Source organism: Pleurodeles waltl, chromosome 10 (genome assembly GCF_031143425.1).
Source record: "Pleurodeles waltl isolate 20211129_DDA chromosome 10, aPleWal1.hap1.20221129, whole genome shotgun sequence".
NCBI classification, from domain to species: Eukaryota; Metazoa; Chordata; class Amphibia; order Caudata; family Salamandridae; genus Pleurodeles; species Pleurodeles waltl.
In genome coordinates, this window is record NC_090449.1 from 70,906,737 (window position 1) to 70,927,212 (window position 20,476).

Genomic DNA, 20,476 nt, shown 5'->3' on the forward strand with positions numbered 1-20,476 from the left:
AAGTGGGCTTGGGTCTGCCACTTTTTCATGATTTGAGGATGACTTTTTTGTCTTAGTCCTCTGCTCCTTATTGGCGGGCTTTCCTCTCTGTTCTTGTGTTTGTCCGATACGTGGAACATAATTCCTTTACATTGCTTCTGACTGGATGACTTGTATCTTTCCACTGCTGATGTCAGGGAACTACTTTTTTAGTTGCTTTTCAGCACATCATGGAAGTGCATCACCTTCTTCCCTTCCTCCATCAATGCTATCTACCCTGCTGTCCCCACTTCATTAAATATTTTAACATGTTTTTTTTTTTTTTACATTTTTCCATTGTTGATGTGCAAGGGCCCTGGCAGCTGCACACTGCCGCTCAACTGCTTATGTCCCCGTTTGTTACATGAAATGCCATGTCTTGTGATGTTATGTCTTGTCAATTGATAAGGCGCACTCTCACATAGGAGGGTATCCTGGTATTGAGCAGGTTTGATTCTAGCCAAGCCTAGGATCTTAAAAGAGTAATGTCTATAGCTTTTTGAGGAATTCAAGAGTTGAGGGAGAGGCTTGAATGTGACGCGTCCGTTTCACGCTATAGGAGCGATGTGATAGAAGGCTTAAATGCCGGATCTGAATGTACGAATGTGTGAGTTGTGAGTAAGTATGGCCGAGCGCAGTTGTCTGGAGGGTTTGTAAATGCAGATCCGATTGTTGAGGTATGCTGGTCCACACTTATGTAGTTCTTTGAAAGTGTGGGTGAGAAGTTTCAATTGTGCATGAGTAGCCAGTGTAGCTCCTTGAGGTGATGTTAGATGTGTGCTGGGTGGGGGGGTTGAGAGCGATTCTGGATGCTGATTTCTGAATGGTCTGCAGCCTACTGCAGACTATTCTTCTTATTCTGCATAGGCACAATATTGCTAAGCTGCTGGCTTCCCCGCCTATTGCCGCCTGCCCTCCCCTTGTGCATCACATTTTTTTCTTTTGTTTTTCTTTTATGCTGATACTTTCAAGCAACCCATATTCTTAATTTTCATTTACCTTTCTAAAATGGCCATTGGTGTCTTTGAAACTGTAAATTAAAACTGCCAAAATGACTGCTATTGTTTTATCAGACAAGCGTCTCGATACATGCTCACACATCGGCGGCCACCTTGCAAGGTTTTTTTCTTTGTTAGAAAACCCATTCCAAGATGGCCGCCTATATGTCCTCCTATATTTTCAAGCACTGCTGGACATTTTTTAATTAGTTCAAACCAATGGACACTAGACTTGGCACAGGCAATAGCGTGGCCTTTTAAAGAAGAGCCCTATTGACATTGCCAATCCTTGTTATAAAATGAATGCAATATTACAATAACATACGTATTTTAGTAGCGAATGGTTTCCGGAGTTCACATGCCACTGATAGCATCTGGTTCAAGGTAAAGATGCAGGAAATAGTCACAGAATAAGACCTTAGAAGAGGGATCCACAGCCGTTTTAAGGCATAGGTAAAGTAGGCAATTATCCAGGAAATCCTTCCCCTCTGGTGCTCCCAAGTAGCCTCTTGGCAAATGATCAGTCGGTCTTACCAGAAAAAATAAAAGACAGTTGTTATCGTTCTTTAACAGATTTAGGCGAAAGCATTCCCCCATTTTCGGAACAAACTGACCACTCGGTGTCAAGTCTAATGAGATGCCCCGCAGTTCTGTCACCTGAGGAACACTGCTATATGTGTGCATACTGACAGGTAAACTTTATTGCTCTGCACCCAAAGCCAGAATATAGCTATTACTGTGAAAATGGGTTCTGATGCCATAAGTACAAGAAAGTGTTAGGGGGTTATTACAACTTTGGAGGAGGTGTTAATCCATCCCAGAAGTGACGGTAAAGTGACGGATATACCACCAGCCGTATTACGAGGTTCATAGGATATAATGGACTCGTAATACGGCTGGTGGTATATCCGTCACTTTACCGTCACTTTTGGGACGGATTAACACCTCCTCCAAAGTTGTAATAACCCCCTTAGTCTGCTTGAAATTGTAGAAATATTTGAGTTTTTGTAGAGCAGCCCAGGGTATTGCAGTGCTCATTTAGAGAACTATATTTTTGTGGGTATGTCTGCTGCTCTGACTACATTTCTCACAGACGCTGCTAAAGTAAGCAGAATAAATATGATGCATTTTTGTGTTAATGTGATGAGCACCGGTGCACTTGAGTTGTTAATTTAATGTTTACGTACTTGTGTATGCTCGGGATTCCATTGTGTCTTTAATATTTAACTGTTCTAATTGTGATTGTGAGTTAATGCTGTACATTGTATGTAATTATGTATATGTTGCAGCTGAGTGTGTGCCTTGGAGGCACCGGGGCCCTCACAGGGGCAGCACGTGCTGCACTAGTTCAAGGAAGTATACACAATATATACAAGTTTGCGTACTTGTTCATGGAAGTTTCAGGTACTCCGTCTAATTCACACCAACCTCTAGACCGAAGATGGGCCACAGCTCATTGTTTTTTTCTTTTTTTCAGTGTCTCTTCAGACACCTTAGCTGCTGCTCCCATAGTTCTGGTAGATATTTTTGACATGCGCACGTGTTCATCCAAGGACTGGTAATGTTAGCCCATTAGCAGAGAGAGGCTTGCATCTTGCCTTCGCAAGACTCTCTGCCCTCTCACCGACTGGGCTGTTTAACCCCTGATTCCGTACACAAAATAGGCAGAAAGTAAGGAACTGTATTTTATTTTTCATTTCGGGAGCCTGACAGTTGTAACTGTAGTTGTATATTGCATTTATATAGCACTTACTACGCATGAGCAAGTAACACGCCACTTCAAAGCTCAAGTTTCGAGGTAAATAGGTAACACCGGGCACTATAACTTGAAATCAAGTCCACTGAAGGATGTGTTTCTGCAGCTGCGAAATCAGGGATTTTTCTCATTTGCCAGATAATGCACCACCTGCTGCATAACTTGAAGATTTCATTTGGTGTATTCAGGTGTTAAGCTGGTGCTGGTGGTGGAGCTTACCTAATATTTTTAATAGTTTCTAAAATGACAAAATAAAGAAAAAAAGAAAAAAGATACCTCTTCAGATTGTGCAGCATTATGCTCTATAGTTTGACTTTTCTACCTGCATAATCTTGTCACCCACCACATAATTTGATCCATCACTGCTGCTTTCCAGTGACTCTGCAGGTAATACAATCCGACAGCAACATACTGTATTGTGAGGCATATCACTTTCCTTTGAAATCTGCCACTATCGTCTCCAGCAGGCAAAGTGCTGTGGTTGCAATGCCACAACTGGCCTCTAGTGTTGTGCATATTAAGCAACTTGTCAGCTGTTCTAAAATTTTACAAAGTCATCTAGCACATTTCAAAAAACCTACTTATTTCACACATAAAACCAGAGTAAAGGTAGAAGATGGGCAGAAACACGCAACCTCCTCTAACACAAGTAAAACACAGGGCACCTACTGAAGAGGTGCCATCTAGGCAGCTAGTACACTAACGAGAGAGGGAATGGAGATAAGGACTGTGGAACACTCTGTGTACAGATAGAAATACACAAGTAGTGCAGCACCTGGAAGAAACAGCCGAACCTCCTGTGGCATTGCCGAACATTCATGAACTCACCTGGGATGATGAACCCTCAGCTATCTAGAGTGGTGTGTATCATCAGTGGGTTCCACATCTAGCTCAAGGCGCTGTTTTCTGTACTCCACGCTCTAGGTGCTGCCTATACTGGAAATATGTCACCCTCTGCTGTTCACCAAGTATCCCCCCCCCCCCCGGCTCACATTTGTCTCACACCGTCTTCTGTTCTCACCGCCACTGTCTTGGACTCATTGTTATCATTCATCCCCCTCCTTTTCTTCAATGCACGAGCCTCACACTTTTGCTTCTCATCCATCCACCTCCCTCTCTCCAGCTGCCATACTCTTTTCTCTCACACTTTTCACCCCTCATTTCTGCCTATCCTCTGGTTTCCTGCTCTCTCAAGCCGTCTCGCTTCCCTCAAGATCACCAAACATTGGTCTTCCTGACTCTCATCTGTCCACTGTTTGTTATGCAAACTCTTTTCACATCTTCCTTTCACGTGTCTTCTGGTTTCACCATCTCCTCGCGCCCTTCTCTCAGACCCTCCCGCTTCACACACTCCTTACGCCTTCTCATTTACACTCACACGCACTCACATACTCAACCCTGGACGAAGGGCTTCTCTTGCTAACACAAGCGCATATTCCATCTCCTCCTTCCAATCCTCCTATCCTTTAGAATCCCAATTACTTGCCCTTCTCACACTTAACCCTGCACTGGGCATTGTCTTTCTCATGTTCCTTAGAAGCACCTTCCCTTGTTCACACTGCCTCTTACACAGGCGCACACTCGAGTATGGCGCGGCTGTTAATGATCCCGACCACCGTTTCCAATATTGAGGGAACATTTTTGAAAATTACTCTGGAGAAAACACATTTCTGTTCCACAGTTTAGCAACACTGGTGATTTGCTCGGAAGAGAAAATCCTACGCAGGATTGTGGCCCTAAATCAAGGCAATGTCGATTTCAAGGTGAAAGGCGGATGTTTATTTGGTAAATTGGAGTAGGATGAAATGGGCCTTTTACAAATCACTGGCTTGGTTTGGCTTGGATTGCCTGGTTTTCCACATATTGAAGTGTAGGCATTGCCTTGTACATTGTTGTTTCCTGGAGCAGCCCTGCTACAGCTTGAGTAGCTAGCTCCTAGACAGGCGCCCAGATGCCAGTGTCTTCAGCACGGCTTTGGATCCCCTGCACCCGGGTCCGTGCAGTCCTCGGGGCTGCCGGGGATGGAGGCGCCACTTTGCGTCTCACGGGGAAGGTGCATGTGTTGTTAGTTGGTGCATTGAAGGGGTTCAGTGTAGATGTGAGCTGGCGATGGTGTGTGTTAGGTGTGAGGTCTGCATTGAGCACACAAAGACGTGATCACGTGTACTGCCGTCAGTAGCTGGCAGCTTTCTGCTGTTTTTAACTCCCCAGATAGGTTTATAAAGTATGCAGATCCCCACAGTATAATTAAACACTGCCCTCGCTATAGTTACCAGCAGCCCACTTCTCACTCACGGGTGTCAGCACAGTGCCCCAAACAAGGGGCAGAAATGGTCGATCCCATTTTTGCCCCAACTCCGCATCTGCACACGGCCTGCATTCAGTTCTCCCAACCACAGTTTATTCCCTTGATAGTAAGATCCCAGTCTGTTTCCGAACCCACCAGCAGTGCCCAGAAAACTCTTGGGTCTCAACCCTGTCCACCACTCATGATGATGAAACCTCTCACGGTGCCTGAGAGCTGCGCTCCTGCCTGAGGGTTAAGCTCTGCACATACATGTGTGCCTGCCCCCCGACGCAGCTGTGTGATCAGCATGGGGCCTGGAATGGAGGACATCATAGAACGCGCTTACACCTGTAGCCCTGAGCTCAGCTGCAGCGTGAGCGCTGGGCCGCTCTGAGAGCAGCGCGTGGGAGGGTGGGGAGAACACCTGTAACAGCGCCTAGACACCACAGCTCTACCTGACAGCATTACTGAGACCAATTGCTTCATTGATATATGCTTCAGGGTGGGCAAAAGAGATCCTACAGCCCCTTGAAGCAGTCACCTCCCCCCTCCATGGTCCTCTGTACAAAGCTGATACTCCTCATGCCAGGTTTGAGGTAAGGTACTCCCGTACTATGCTACAGGTCATGTGCCAGGCTTGGAGAAAGTACTCCCCTACTCCATGCTTTGCTATACTCTTTGTGACAAGGCACTTCCTTACTCCATTCTTTCCTATACCCCTCTTGCCAGGTTTAGCGGCGGGTCCTCTGCTAAGGCGGAGGATCGTCGCCCCAATGCTTGTGGAGAGAAAAAAAAAATGATAATAACGGAATGTTATTATCATTTTATTTTTATCTGGAGCCAGGTTGGGGGTGCAGGTCTGGAGTTGGAGAGGTGATTGCACCACATAAGTGTGCATGTCTGTTTGGCTGGCCGTGTTTGGCTGACCAAAGAGACATGCGCACTTACCATTTCTCCACCCGGCTGTATTACGCAGCCGGGAGGAGAGACTGCACATGGTCCCAATCTCTGTGTGAGCGTCGAACTAGGCCGCCCACACCAATCACTACGCTGCTGTCATGCTGGTGACACAACCCCTAGTTATGATCACACACAACCCTTATTACTGTAATCACAAAGAAACTGGAAGGAATGCATGGAATGGTTTGCTGAGCACACAAGACTAGTTCCAATAACTAACAATAACCCATTGCACTGGACTAACCACTAACCTTGGGTTGTGGATCAGCGTAAAGCAATTCAACGCTTCTTCAGGGGTATAAACGATATATGAATTTAGTTACAATTACATTTACAATTGTATTACTAACAAAAGGAGCGCTTTTGGCAAAAGGAAAAAGGAGTAAAATACTAGACCTTTTCTTGCAGTTTGCGTGCAGTGCTTTTCTTGTCAGTTCATTGCTCATTGTGCTGTGTTAGAAGGATTGTAACTTGTGAACTCCGAGTGACAAAAGAATCTCCGTGACAAAAGCAGTAACCCACTGAGCTATCTATATAAAATACAACTCTGTGATCTGCATGATACATGAGGTATTTTGCAGCAGTAGCATTAATCCTCCAGGCTGACAGATCACAGAACTCTCTGCCAAGTGCACTAACCACCAAAGTTATCACACCATTGCTATCACCCCCTGAATGTGCCAGGCACAGAAAGATCCTGCAAGGTGTCATCTCACCACAGCCTGGCATGCACACAGCGTTCCCTCCAGCCTGGCACCTGGGCAGCACCCTAAAGACAGCCCTGGCAGAGAGGATATTGGAACCTCGGTGAGGTAGTGGGGGCCGTCAGCCCACTGATGAGCCATCGGAGCTCATTAGACCTGTCATGAACATCTAACCATTGGCATGACCATAATAGTCTAATAAAGCACAGACACACACAGCTGACCCTTAGGCGCTCTCAGTTAAAATCATGCATAGTTACATGGAGACGGGTGGGCCAACAGATCCCACCGAGGATAAGCCAAGAGAAATAATAAATTATGTTTTTTTTGTTTATTTCTAATTGTATGTTCAGTTTGTAAGACAGAACACTCACCCCCTTGTAGAAACCCACCCAACAACCAATATGTACAGAAAAACATTTTACATATGTACAAGTGTTCAAATAGGACGAAAACACATCGATTGGACAAGAAGAAGACACAGGCCTCCGAAATCTTTTGGAGGATGGTCCAGGGAATGGTTCGCCGCACTTTGCTGGCCGCTCAAGGATGTCATCTGTAGACGTTCCGGTCCACGGTTATTGGGCCCATCCTCAGGTCCGGGTGAGGGTCACAGGTTGTTCAGGAGAGGGAGAGAGGATGAGAGACTGTGGTCAGCACGTTTCAGATCCTTCAGCCTGCACTGCTGACCTTTCCACCTAATAGAATAAGAACAAGTTTGTTATTTTTTAAGAATCTAGAGTCAAGGTGGGGCACCGTATCCCTTTTTCTATAGAGAGTGAACATGGTAATCTATTCAAAACCCGCCTCAGTGGATGAAATCTGTTCATCCTTAGTACTCAAAGAGAAACCAACAGCTGGTGCTTATAGGGAGAGTACTCACTGGGGTCTCTACCACGAATTTACTCCGTATTTGAAAACAACTGGGTCCAACTTGGCAGCTTGTCCGTCCCATTCTGTGCCGAAATGAGTGAGCAAATGGTTTCCCTCGCGTTTCTTCCTAAAAGCAGCCCCCGATGGTTCCTCTTTGAGGGGCTATTATGGCAACGTGTACTTTGTGAGACCAAAAAAAGTTTTGCTGTCAGCCATTTTTTTTTTTTGAGTGACGAGGGGCCGAGGAGCTTACCCAAAAATAACGTTTTTCGAAAATAAGCATTAAATAAAGCAGTCCACTAAAATCCGAAAAGATGTCAGCCAATATCAGTAATGGCTTTGCTAATGCTTGTTTAAAAAGGACAGAAAGGACAACCACCTACCATGCATGGTATAGCATGCTAGCCATGTAGATAAGTGTTTCAACGCTACACAGAGGCAGTAAGCACTATGTAGATACTACAATAGAATAAACAAAAAGCTGTCAGTTCTACACCTCATCAGGGGTGGTAATCACTTTGTAAATGCAATTACAATTCGGCCCAATTAAACCTTGTGGTATTGTTCAAATTGAGGAAAACAGCAACTTTTCATCCGATTTTAGAAATAGTAACTTAACGATTTCTGCCCCAAGCCTGACATTAATGGCCCTGAGAGTTCTGCTCATCTGTGGTTGGCAACGCTACAATCTGTATACATTATTGACGTTACATTCCCTATTTAAGTTGATGATGGGATGCAACACCCGGATCAATTTGAAGTATTTGTGGCCGGAGACAATAACATATTTTATTGCCCCCTGGTCGCATTAGCTTGGAATCTATCAACCTTTTTCAACACATTTAAGCTTTCTTGATTCCAGACAATAATGAATCACACAGTAAACGTTTAGAAACAGTAAAATAAAGAGAAATTGTGACCTCTCCATCCTTCTTCTAGGTGTATTGTATTGTAATTGTATTGTAATAGTATTTATATAGCGCTTACTACCCCTGACTAGGCGTCGAAGCGCTTTTGTTCGGGGAAATCCTCACTGTCGTCACTTCTCTTTAACTTGCCGCTAGTGCCTGGAATGCCTTTCCCAGGCAGGGGCGTAGATATCAACAGTACAGCAGGTGCAGTGGCACTGGGGGGCAGGAGTGTGAATGTTTAATACAAAGTGGTTTGGAGGACATGCAGACACCTGAAGGGGCGTCTTGGCCCTGGCAATGTTGAAGCAGCGACACAAAGGAACTTTCAGAACAGCCATCTTTTAAGTTTCTTGCCAGCTGGTCAGTCATGAGTTTCAGCTGTAATGGGAGGGAGTTCCAGAGCTTGGCCAAACAGTACAAGAAGTCTGTGCAGGGGTCTGAAGGGGCGTTGAGTGCGTATGGGTGAGTGAGGCTTGACTAAACCTCTCAGGCCGGTGGCCCCAAGAACAAGAAGGATTGTAGAAACCCACCCACCTTACGCAATCACTTCCTGACCATCCCAAGCCACATGAGGGCCAGCTGTCAGGGTGGGCAGGTTGGGTGGTAATCATTGTGACAAGGACATTAAAGACTAAGGATAATTAAATTGCCCTCTAAGTTGCCAGGCATTCTCTATATCCCATGTCCTCTGCTCAGTCATTACCTTTGAGGCTTAACCAGAGCAAAAGCTGTCCTTCACATCCAACCAAACTCTTACTAGAATATCAGAAACGCATTCTACCAATTATGCCTAGTACATTTTAATCAGTGCAACAAGAAAACAATCAAATTATGTGGAAAATACTGCATTCAGTACATTTTCCCTAGTGATTTACCCTCCATATCACTCTCAATACAGTAGTGTTTCACAAACGTTTGAGCTGAGGCCCAAGTAGCCGCTCTACAGATCTCTGACAGGGGAACTCCCTCTGCTTCTGAACAGGAGGCTACCACCGCTCAAGTGGATCCACCTTGTGTCCCTTCAGACAGAGAAACATTACACAGAGAATATGTTAACACATTAGTGGATCTCATTCATCTGCTTAAAGTGACATTAGAAACTTTGGGCCAGATGCATCAAACTATTTTGTATTCGCAAACTGTGAGAATCACGAAAGTCCACCGTTTGTGAATACAAAGTAACCTTTCACGATTTATGAAAGGCATTTGCAGTGCAATTTTAAGGAAAACGCAAAATTAACGATTCCCTAAAATTGCAACTCAAATTTGCAAATCACAAAATGCAATTTGCAAATGAGGAATCACAATTTAAATATATGAACCAATCGCAAAACGGGGATCTTGCATGTGCAATTTACCACCAACTCAAATCAGGTGGTAATCAGGTGCAACCTATAAAAAGAGGCCCAGAATGCATCAGCCCTTTTCAACAATGGCTGCACTCTACATCATGGCGAGGAGGATGAGGATCCTGGCAGGTTTGAGGAGAGGGAGGAGGAGAAAGGAGCGCATTTTCAGAGTGCGTATTACTCTGTTTGACCAGAGGAGGAGATATTTGATAAGTATCGGTTGAATTCTGCCATGATTCTAGACCCAATAGCAGATTTACAACCACAACTGGAGCGACACACACACACACACACACAGAACCAATGCCACACCCACTCATGTGCAGGTATTATGCTCCCTGCACCGCAGCCTCAGGAAGCGATCAGGGGGTTATGGCAGCAGTTGGAGGTGTGTCTCAAAGTGTGCTCTCACGCTTCTTCAATGCAATGTTATTTAAATTAAATCAGCACATCAAATTCCCCAATGCCCCACAGGACTTGCAGCACACAAAATTACATTTTTACCAGGTAGCCCAATTCCCACGTCATTGCCCGCATTGATGGGACACATGTGGTAGTCTCTCCACCATCATAGAAAAATGGCCATTTCACAAACATACAGGTCATTTGGAATGCCTCACACATTATAACTGATTTAGTGGCCAGATTCCTTGGTAGCACACAATACGTACATCTTAGACATAGTGGAATGTACACACTGCTTCTTGCTGGAGAGTTTGGAGAAGGATACCTAATTGGTAATATAACAGAGAACAATGTATATTGTACAGATGAGGTCAGAGATGACAATGACTTATCTTTCACTCCTGTCATTGTCAGAGACAGTGCATATGCAGTGCGGTCCTTCATCCTAACACCATACCTCAATCTAGCCACACCAATGAACGGTGTTACAATGTGGCACATAGGAGACCACGAAGTGTGATTGAGAGGAACTTTGGCCTGCTGAAGAGTCGCTTCTGGTGCCTGCACAAAAGTGGGGGCGACTACAATACATTCCAGAAACCTGCTGTAAGATTGTGGCCACATGTGCTACGTTCCACAACATTGCAACAAGAGACATACCACTGGAACCCACAGATACAGACTCAGATGAGGATAATGAGCCATTGCTACCCCCTCGCCCAGCAGACCGATTCGGAGCAGTAGACAGCAGGCAAAGATGTGCTGAGATTACGCTCAACTATTTCTGATGAAAGTAATGACAATACCACATATTTTTCTTTTTTGCTACAGGTATCACATTTATTGCCTTAACTTCAGGTCAAATATGTGGGCATAGAACATAGTAGTCCAAAAGCACTATCTGTACTCAAATTAAATGTAATACTATTAACATCCTATTATCAATGCAATGTCACAAAATATGCAAGGCCCAGCACATGTCCGCATTACTTTCTGCATTCACGCACGCCACTGGAACGCTTAGTGGGCTCAGCAGCATCTCTTGTTGCAGGTTCTGAGACAGTACTCTGTCTGGAACTGCAACACCTAGGACCCATCACAGGAGCTGTGACACTACTGAGGCTAGAGAGTTCCTCACTATCTCCACCCCTCCCCCCCTTGTTTGCAGCACTCCGGGCGGTCTGCATGGTCTCCAATGCATTGGAAACCTTCACCAATCCCCATGCAACAACCCCACTGCAATGTGTCATTTCCACTTGCATGCTCACAGCACGTCTTGACAGCAAAGCAGTTGCATTAGTGAGGTGATTTACAGATCTGCTGAACCCATCCAACCTACCCATCAGCTGGTGATGGTGCCTACAGTGGGTGACATGGTCCTGCTGCATTACAGTGCAGTGTTCCTTAATTGCATTTGTCATCTCCCATAGATTTTCTGCTGTAGATTTCTGTCCTTCCTGCACTGTTGCATTCAGCTGGCACATGTTGTGATAGATAGATACCAACTGCCTGTGCATTGATTTCATCTACTTACATTGTAGGTGCTGCAACTTTAACATCGATGCCTCCAGACCACCAAACAGAGATGGGCCCTCACATTCCTCTGAGTTCTGTCTGACATCTGCTCTACGCCTCCTGATGGGAGTATTCTGGCAATGGAAAAGGGACTGACGTCTGCGGGTGCATCTACCCTCAGAAGGTGGTGTATGTACATCTTCTTGAAAGTCATCAGAGTCCTGAGTAAATTCAGGGAGTGGTTCCACTTTTGCCCTGCGTATGGGTGGTGCTGGTGTAATGGACTTGATGATGTCGATCTCATACTGTGGCTGGCTTTCCTTATTCCCCCCTGCTTCTGCTGCATCTAGTGCAGGAACATCTGCAACATCAGTGCGCAGCATGTCAGTCATAAAGTACTTTTTTTCATTTCTCAGTTCAAAGTTACAATTTTTAGTAAACATTTTCCCTAGCATAGTGTCCCTTAATTTCTTTTGTATTGTCTCCCTGTTTGGTTTTACACAATACTGCGATGTTTGTTCTAGGTGCACTGTTGGGGTATGGACTTCCACTCCCATAAGGCATTGTTGGGTGGCATGGACTATTTTTCACAGTGTATGGTAACATTGCATTAATCTAAGGGACAATTGTACATGCACATATATATGGTGATTCAATTCATTACTGCCTTTATCTTTGCTGGAGCCTGGTGTGCCTGAGGTGTCTATGTCAGTGACACCAACTACTGCTTCAGGCTGCAGTGTTGACTCCACCATGTCCTCCAAGGGGGTGGACAGTGTCTGGGTGGATGGCCCTCCGCCAGTGCTGCTTGCCTCCTTCAGCCTGCTTGCTACCCTTACCTTGGCATGTGACCGTAAGTTGTACCAATGCTTGTGAATCTCCTCAGTCGTACGCTGCACAACACCCACCATGCTGATTTTAGCCTGGATGTCACTCCACATTTTTTTCTTCTCACTTTCCGGAACATGCAATGAGTTTTTACCAAATAACTTATCATGGTACTTGACAACCTCTTCGGTGAGCACCTCCAATTCTTGCACACTGAACTTGAGTTTTCTCTTTTTTCCTCATGTGTCCTTGCCATTCCCTTCAGTGTCCATTGTTTCCTATGGTCCTGGCTCACTCTCTTGAGGGCCTCCCTGGTGCTGTGCTAGGTATGTCTGCCTGCTCCTGTGGCTGAGGCTTCTGGAAACAGCATGCACTGACTCACTTCCTTGTTGTGATGTCATCATGCTGCTCCAGAATGCAAAACTCGCAATTTGCGATTACCAATTCGCTATTTTACCGAACCGCTGTTTGGTAATCGCTATTTGCGAAGGCAAATTTTTGGTAATCGAAAAATATTTTGCGACTTCTTTGTTACATTGCATTTTGCAAATCCCAAATACTGATTCGGTAAAAATCGCTATTTGGGATTCACAAATGCTGGGCTTCATACATATGGCCCTTTATGCCCCCGATTAGCACCACCAGAAGAAACAAAAGGTTCGGATTTCCTACAGTGCTTAGGCCTTTGGAGCTATATTTCAGCTGCTCTTTTAACATCCAACAAATTCAAAAGTTCCTTCTTGATTGACTAAGAAGGAAAAAACACAGTTAACAAAAACGTCTTGTTCCATATGCTTCTTTGATGCTACGTTGGGAAGGAAAGCCTGACTGTGCTTGAACAAGATTCCATCCTCCAGAATCCTAAAAAAAATAAGTTTGCATAACAATGCCCCCAGCTTACCAATCCTCCTATCAGATATAATAGCCACTAGGAATGCCACCTTTGAAAATAAGTACTTTAAATCAATAAAAATCTGTGGTTCAGAAGGCAAGCTTTATAGGGCCTTAAGGACTAAAAACAAATCATGCGGAGGAATTTAGGGCCCAGACACTGGTCTAGGAATAGAAATAACTATTTTAGAGTCTGATCACCACTGAAAGTCACTGCTGGAATCGGACCTGGGCTCCCTAAGGGCTCGTATTGCAGCCCACTATGCTCATAGTGTAGTTACAGCCAATTGTTTTTAAAACCCATTGAGCAAAAACTGCAAGACAGAAGATATTTCACACTGAACAGCTGAAAGGGATTTAGAAGCACATCATACTTCAAAATTTCTCCAAAACTTGGAGTAGGACTGTAACGTAGAAGGGTTCCCAGAACCTTGAATAAACTCAGCTAAGCGATAAAGCACCACTGTTCTCTGAAACCCAATCCTCATAGTGTCCAGCCTGAAAGAGCCAGACTTTGAAGAGATAGGCAGCCCACTGATCTGAGAGGAAAGCAGACAATGGAACTCTCCAATGAGTAAGAACCGCTAGGCTCTTTAGGAGAGGAAACCAAGAGTGTCTGGGCCAAAAAGGGACTACCACAATTTCTTTGGTCACCCTCTGGACTCTTGAGAGCAGATGAGGAATGAAAGGAGTTGGTGGGAATGCATAAAGCAGTTGAGGAGGCCAAGTTCAAGATAGTGCATGTGCCACCCATGCATCTGGATCCCAGTACAGGGAGAAGAACCTCAGAAGTTGAAGTGTATTCGCTGGAAGCAGATTTGTCTAAAAAGGTTAGCTGAATCTCTGATATATTTGGGAGAATACCACTAGTAAGGGCCTGATTTAGGTCTTGACAGAGGGGATTTCCCTTCCGCCTTATTACGATCCCATGATATCCCATAGAAATTGTAACAAGTAGGACAGGATATCTGTCACATTTGTGAAGGTGTATTCCCTCCGCCAGGATCTAAATCAGGCCCTAACTTCTTCTTCACTACGTTTATATATTTGTTTATGTTATTACATCATTTCTATACCATTAGTGACACCTGCATTTTTCCATTTCAGCATATTTGTACATAGTGACGAACTGTGTCTTGAGTCTTACCTCACTCCTCATTGTTAGTTTCACTTGGTTATTTATAAATATCATGGCTTTTAACAGTCTCTGCTGTTTTCTTCACTCAAGGGATTGATGGTATCTCTCTTGTTTTCTACGCAATCTTCTATGGTTTTTACTCTTTCCTGTGGCATTTTTTAAACTTTCTCTTGATCTGGATATCACTGTAGCCATTTCACAAACACTCCTACATGCTTCCACAGTTCCACAGTTTTTTTGAGGAATGTGATATATTATCGAGCAAGCATTATGCTTTTGTGCATAAAAGACGTTTCCAGGATCCTACCTGGACACTGGTGTCTTTTGAGGTCTTTTCTTGGTGTTTTGCACCGATTTTTCTTTAAGAAATGTTTTTTGATGATAACTACTATGATAGTAATTTTCATTATACAAAATGTGTATATTCACAGCCTTGAAGTAGTCTCTGTTGTGACGAAACACGTGTTGGCTGTTTTGATGTTAAAGTACATGAACCACTGGATCCAGTTTGAACTTTGTTTGGAATAAATACCATTGTATTGTTTTTTCTACATATCCTACTTTGTGGATTTTGTATCGCGGACTACTATAAGAGCACTTCGGTATTTTCTTGTGCTTTTTTATTGTATGATAGACCCTTGGGTTTATTTTCTGGCTCACAACCTATGGGTAGTAGGGCAGTGGACATCAAGTGAGCACCACTATGTACTACGTTGTTCTCCGTACATGACCCTACAATTAGTTCACAAAGCAGGTGCGATTATTATACCACAAATACCCACTCCTTAATTATAATACAATCTTGCAGTAGCTTCTGTCTGGGAAAAAAGAGATAAGGTTGGTCTCAGCCTCACTGCTCTAACCTTCATCAGAATGATGTTTTGAAATGGGCCCATATGAAAGTATTGTCGTAAGAGGGCTCTAACTTGAATTTCTTCAAATTTATAAGACCATGTAACTGAAAAATGTTTTCATACCACAGCCTCCCAACACCTCTCTTGACAGAGCATGGAGGAGCCAATTGCCCAGATATGGAAACACACTCCACCCCTGAAGATGGAGAAGAGCGAGCAGCGGTTCCACCATCTCTGTAAAAGCCCTTGGGGCAGACTTGATGTCAAAGGGCAATACTTGGAACTAATAATGTATTTTCAGGGCAAAAAAACGAAGGTATTTTTGATGAGATCCAGCTACGAAATTTGGAAGTAGGACCTGATTAGATCCATAGTGATCATAAAAGTCTTGCCCGTATGATACTTCGAGCTGTCTGAATCCTTCTTATCCATCTTTTCACCCTTCTTAGGTCTATAACCAATGTGAACTGACCCGAGGGTTTGGGGACAAAGTAGATTCTAGAAGACAGACCGAAAGAGATTTGCTGCCTTCAGAGCCAACTTCCTCATTGTGGCCCAAGACACTAGCCTAGGAATTATCCCATAATCCAATGGTCTCGCCACAAACTCTATCTGATATCCCCATCTTTATCACCTGGTGGACCCACGTGCCACCAGCAGATTCCACCCTAGCTGCAAGGAAAAATTTAATCTTACCTCCCACAGGCTGGGGGACAGGTTCCTAGCATAGTCAGGAGGCTAGTTTCTGGCTGGAGATCCAGATTTTCCCTTTTACTCTTGTTGATTCTTATTTCCTTTGCCCGTTTGTCTTTTATACAAATATTACTGCTGTTGCTGTCCAGATTGTCTGGAAGGCTGGTGCGTATAGGACTTTTAAAAAGTGCAGCGAGATCCACCAGTACCACCAGACGGTGGAAAAGACTGCAAGTATTTCCTTTCCTTGGAGATTCTATGCAACCTATCCTTAAAAGCATTCTCAAGGCTATCGATTTCTGCACCACGTTAATGTACCACTCCTTCAGATAAATGTTTCTTCTAATCGAGAAGCTGGTACTTTCTGCCACTGCAGAAGCTCTCGCCAAATGAAATTAGATATCAGACAGAAACTCCACCTCTTTCTCCAAGGCTTCTTGAGGTTCAGAGCAGTCAATCAATCAATATTTGTAAAGTGCGGCTACTCACCCGTGAGGGTCTCAAGGCTGTGGGGGGGGGAGGCAGGGACCTCATCCAAAGAGCCACGTCTTGAGGTTCTTCCTGAAGATGGTGAGCGACGGGCTTTGTCTGAGGTGCAGGGGGAGGTTGTTCCAGTTCTTTGCTACATTGTAGGTGAAAGATCGTCCTCCGTCGGTGGTTTTGCGGATGCGAGGGACGGTGGCCCAGGCCATCTCGGCAGAGCAGAGGGATCTGGCGTGGGTGTGGAAGGAGTCTGTATTCTCCTGAAGTGCTTTAAACAGGTTCTTGGTGCCGGAGATTAGGGACTTTGAAACGTTAGCATCATAGATGCCAGCGCTTAGCACTAATTTAGCCCTAGCGTAGGACTTCTAAAGCTGCTTCAATTTTCTTTTCAGTCTGTTCGTTAAAATACACTCTCCTCGGCCATAGATGTTCTGCCACCCAGACAGGCAACTGAAGAGTCCTCTGCTGCAGTATGAACCTCTTCTTACAGATAAAGCCTGTTTCTAAATCGAGGAACAAGGATCTTGTCCAGATCCTTCCATTCCCTTTTCAACACAACATGTCGATGAATAGGAAGACTCCAGGCTGCAGAAATTGCTTAAAAACAGGTTCGGAACAGTGCACAGTAACTCTTCTACAGGAGATCCCATTACCTGGCGAACTTTGGACAAAATCTCTGGTAACATCTCCTTATCAGTATGTATGTCCTTTAAATCAGCAGGAAGGACATCGCTCCAGCCCCTATGCCCGACAGAAGGGGAACCCAGGCTCCAAAAGAAGACCCCCAAACCTAGCAGGGGGTCCCATGGCCCGTTTCCCGCCCTGGCCAGACAGGAGGGAAAAGCAGGAACCCCCCCCCCCCCCCCAAGGCAGTATACCTGTATCACTTCCTGTGTTTTACTTCTGGTTGAAGGGGAGTTCACCTCAACCGTGATGACGAGGGCGTGGGACGTAAGGGTAATACTCACAAACAACTACATCTCTACCGTTAGAGGAATCACTCACAGAAAAAAGGAAAGTGAGAAAATATTTTTACGAATGTATCTGACGTTTCGTGATGAGGGCAAATCAAATGTCTTTACGCTTGAAAAAAGGTGATTTACGCAGGTAAAGTCAAGTTATTCGCACAATTAACTTTGTAACTAAGCCCTATCTTCGCACCTGTAGCGCCGAATCTTGTTTTTTTCCTCTGCGGATTAGTTATTCAGCCATTTCGTAACAACTTTCGAAAGCCGCTAGGATGTTTCTTCTTGCCTCACCAGCTTGGCCCAGAGGTGTTACCGAGCCACTGTTGTTTGTTCCCATAAAGTGTGAAATCCGTGACCTCATTAAAGAGGCTGTTACGGGAGATGAGGACGCTTGGCAGGTGGACCGGGAAACGGGAGTCTACCTTAGGTCCCAGAGAACGTTCAGGATTGTAGCAAACCTTAAACATGTTATTCAGTGCTTTAAATGGAAAAATAGAAGTGCAGGTACTCTGTACCCGCGTACCTGCTTGTTTCCGAGAAGTGCCGGTACTCTCCAATTAAAAGTATTACGGTTTTCTTGAGATATGCCGGTACTCTCCCTCTCAAAATAAAACAGTTCTGGTACTCAGTACCGGAAAGTACCGGCCCATTTAAAGCACTGATGTTATTACAAAAATATATTGTGGACTTGAAGTCCCCGGAGGCATTTTCTCTGGTGTACTACCTTTGCGATTATTGCCATGCAAGCTATTGTTTGTATTGAAAACAAAACCCCCCCGCTGCTTCGGCAGTGGAACGGTCCCAGACAGCTTTACAGAGTTCATATTAAACAAAGCTACCGGGTGATCCCGTATCGTGCGTGACACCTTCAACAGGTCCTGGGTTTTTAGCAGCACCGTCGCATTTTCGGACTTATGCAACCGTACGTGCGAGGTTGTGTCGCACCCCAAGCCCCAGAATGAAACTTGCGCATGGTTGAAAAGCTAGGCCTTGCGGAAGGTACCACACGTGGCTCGAGGCGCACGTGGCAGCTGTGCATTTTTTATTTAATTCCTTTGTTGATAACAGTTCACATATACATCTTGATTTTGAGAGGTAGTAAATACCGCTTACTGTCTTTGAATCCATCAAGCCCACGCGTTATTTCTTGCAGTGCTTTTTACCACGTGATTCGCGCAGCCACGCTGAAAAAATGCACTAATAGTTTGGTGAAAAGGCGAATTTCATGCTTTCTTCCCGGAGATCACGCCATGCACGCTTTTAATTCACCCCTCTTGCACCACCCCCTGAGCTGGACTCCCCCACCCTGATTGGGTAACCTTCACAGATTGGCCCATCCGTGGAATGTCCCCGCACGGCCACACAATAGAGCGTGTAATACCGCGGTGAGGGAGGCCGCCTCGGGTGGCATTCAGGGGGCAGGTCCGCCTACTTTTCTCAAAACATAAGATTCGCAAACACCACACCACCTATTTTTTTGTTTACATTGCTGTCCTGCCAAGGAAACGATAATTAACTCTGAAGTTTCCGTCCAACGCGGAAGTGTCGTCTGCCTGTTTGTTACTGGCACCGATAGGCTATTTATGCCAGCGTTCTCCTCTCCCGCCGTCACCGCGCGAGACATTTTCAGTGGACAGCGTGCTTTTGGGTGAGTGATGGAAGACTACCATGGGGGCTAGGGCCAGAGACACAGGCCGCCTAGGATAGGGCTGGACTGATGGATGACTAGCATTGGGGGCTAGGGCTATAGACACAGGCCGCCTAGGACAGGGCTGGACTGATGGATGACTAGCATTGGGGGCTAGGAACACAGACCGCCTAGGACAGGGATGGATTGATGGAAGACTAACATGGGGGGCTAGGGCGATAGACACATACCACCTAGAGCAGGGCTGGAGTGATGGAAGGCTAGCATAGGGGCAAGGGACAGAGACACAGACCACCTAGGACTGGGCTGGACTGATGGATGACTAGCATAGGGGCTAGGGACAGAGACACAGACCGCCTGGGTCTGGGCTGGACTGATGGATGACTAGCATAGGGGCTAGGGACAGAGACACAGACCGCCTAGGACTGGGCTGGACTGTTGGATGACTAGCATAAGGAGCCAGCAACACAAACCGCCTAGGACTGCGTCGGATGGTTGAATGACTAGCATAGGGTGCTAGGGCCAGAGGCACAAGCCACCTAGGACTGGGCTGGACTGATGAACGACTACTAAAGGGGGCTAGGGACAGGGGCACAGACCACCTAGGACTGGGCTGGACTGATGGAAGCCTACTAAAGGGGGCTAGGGACAGGGGCACAGACCACCTAGGACTGGGCTGGACTGATTGATGACTAGCATGGGGGCTAGGGCCAGGGACAGAGACCGCCTGGGACTGGGCTGGACTGATTGATGACCAGCACTGGGGACTAGGGCAAGGGACACAGACCACCTAGCACAGGACTGGACTGATGGATGGCTAGCATAGGGGGCCAGCAACACAGACCGCCTAGGACTGCGTTGGATCGACGGATGACTAGAATAGAGTGCTAGGGTCAGAGACACAGACCACCTAGGACTGGGCTGGACTGATGGATTACTACCATTGGGGGGCTCTGGCCAGAGACACAGATCACCTAGCACTGGGCTGGACAGATCGATGACTAGCATTGGGGGCCAGAGACACAGACCACCTAGAACAGGGCTGGACGTATGGGAGACTAGCATGGGGGCTAGGGCTAGAGACACAGACTACCTAGAATAGGGCTGGGCTAATGGATGACTAGCATAGGGGCAAGGGCCAGGGACACAGACCACCTAAAATAGGGCTGAACTGATGGAAGACTAGCATGGAGGTTA